The following is a 2,387-nucleotide window of genomic DNA, read 5'->3' on the forward strand; positions in this document are numbered from 1 at the left end:
TGCCAAGAATGTTGTATTTACTAGGAATGTGGTCTTATGGTTAAGAGAATGGTCTGTTTAATCTTGGGCAAATCAATTATAGCCACATAAAATAAAGAACTTAGGTGCCACAATGCCAAATTCTTAGGGACTTGGCCCCTGGAGTAGAATCCAGAACTATGTGTTTGGTACTTGTATATCTAAAGTAGTGGGTGAAGTGCCCACCTGGGAGTTTATGGGTTCCTGTCCTAAACCTAAGGACTGTTTAATATAAAATATATCAACAGTGTTGGGAGCAAGGTGTGGAATTCAAAACAACACCACAGTGGCATAAGTAGGGCACAACAACTGAGACAACTATTCCAGGCTCTGACGTGAGGAGTAAGGGTGCAAAAAAGCCCAGTTGCTGCTGGCAGACAGCAGTGGCAACCAGAAGTTGCCTGTGCCCTGGGCATCTGGCCATGCTACTATGCTGCCGCACACCTGAGATAATGTGGCCCGGATGATATGGTCCTGTATGTTAGATCATGCGGGAGCATGGGCTAGAGTGCAAGGTCAAGCCAGCATGCAGCTAGATCTAGTGCATGGGGGCAGGCCAGCACTCTAGGTCACATCTGGAGACCGAATCTGCATGCTGACCCCACAATGGATCCAGCCCACAGACCAAACCCCACGTGTGGAATCTGATCCGTGGATGGGCCCCCACCACTCATCCAACACATGGGACTAAAAGGCTGTGCACCACTGCTCCAGCACACTTTCTTATTCTTAACCCACTCCTGAGGTTTTGCAATAGTAGACATGGCTGAAAATATTTCTTTTATATCCCTCTGAAAAACTTTAATTATTGGCAGAAATTTGAGAAATTATTTTGAATTATACATGCTATCGTAGGAACCAAATTCACATTCCTCAAGTTCCCTTTTCCCCCTCTACATGGCTTCCTGGTCTAACTACATTCCCCACAATACAGCATCCTCTTTCCTTTTTGAACATTGCGATGTTCACATGATCATTTCTGCTCTTGCTGCCACCCCAGAAAAGAGAACGGGAAATGAACTACAAATCCTTGTAGGGTACCACAGCAGCATTACCAAATTAAAATACAGTAGTTCGAGCATTTGGTTTAATAATGAATAGCAAAATTTGCTACAAAAAAACAGATCCTTTTCACAAGGAATGTTTCCTTGGAGATGTTTTTTTTCCATGGTGAACCAATTAGAAAAATGCTAACCAGCGCTGTCTCTGAGCTGGACCAGTGACTCTGTGAATAAGAAAATGGTCGACTAAATGAGGCTTATGGGACAAAGCCTCAAATTAGATGAAAAGCTAGCTTTCTCCTGAGGTGACCAGAGCAGATCCATGAAGGTTAGATAGAACCTCCTAGTGGGTTAGAGGATACTCTGCATTTACACATGTGGTTTTTAAGACTGGATTTTTCAGACTGAAATGATCTCTCTCACAGCTTGATGAGGGTCAGGGGAGAAGAGGCTTCTCGCTAAGACTTCAAAAGGTAGCAGGCAGACAAACAAGCCAACTTTTTTGTAGTGTGACTCATGGTTGTAAACCTGTGGATTTGGCAGCACTGAAATGTGCCTCAGAGATGAGAAGCAAGGCAACAGGGACGAAAAGTTCATTTCAAACACTTGCTCCACGTTATTCAAGAAAAAGATGTGCTTTTACCTTTTCAAGAACTGTACGGCTCACCATATGAGCTGCCTGTTTTAAAATCAAACCAAAGGTTGCAAAAAATGAAAAACAAATAAAAACCTTATTTGACACACTGGAAGTGAACTAGTCAGATTTATAGATGGTGAAATTCAGGTGCATCATGGGCCATGCAACTTCTGTTCCCACACCACGATTCCTGGCTTTTGCTTGGTGCCCATTTATAATGTTTGTGAAGTTGCTCAATAATTGCAGTAGTTATTTACATTCTAATTTAAACAAGTATTTCTTGAGAATGTATTGTTTATGAGGGTGTCAAAACATCATGTTAGTGTAAGCCTTCAGCCAGGCACTCGAGAGCAGTAACAAGGGCCAGGTTCAAATTTAGGGGTTTAACACCAACCTTCTAAATTTGGCTTGAGCCCCTGCCCAGAAACCAGGGAAAATAAGTTTTAACTGGATGTTCAGATGTGAAGAAACTTCTCCACTCGCAAGCAACATTAAATAAAAACAGGATTTGATTCAGGGGAAAATGGAACAAATACATAATCTGAAAGAAAGCCATACCTAGTAAATCTGAACTGAACTCTTAAACAGTCAATAGTCTCAGGTACTGACAAGCCAACCCAGAAGAGCTACCACTGATCCCAGTCATAGTTTCATAGTTTGTAGGGTCGGAAGGGACCTGAGCAGATCATCTAGTCCGACCCCCTGCCATGGCAGGAAAGAATACTGGGGTC

This window comes from Crocodylus porosus, unplaced genomic scaffold, assembly GCF_001723895.1.
Source record: "Crocodylus porosus isolate Cpor-Errol unplaced genomic scaffold, CroPor_comp1, whole genome shotgun sequence".
NCBI lineage: Eukaryota > Metazoa > Chordata > Crocodylia > Crocodylidae > Crocodylus > Crocodylus porosus.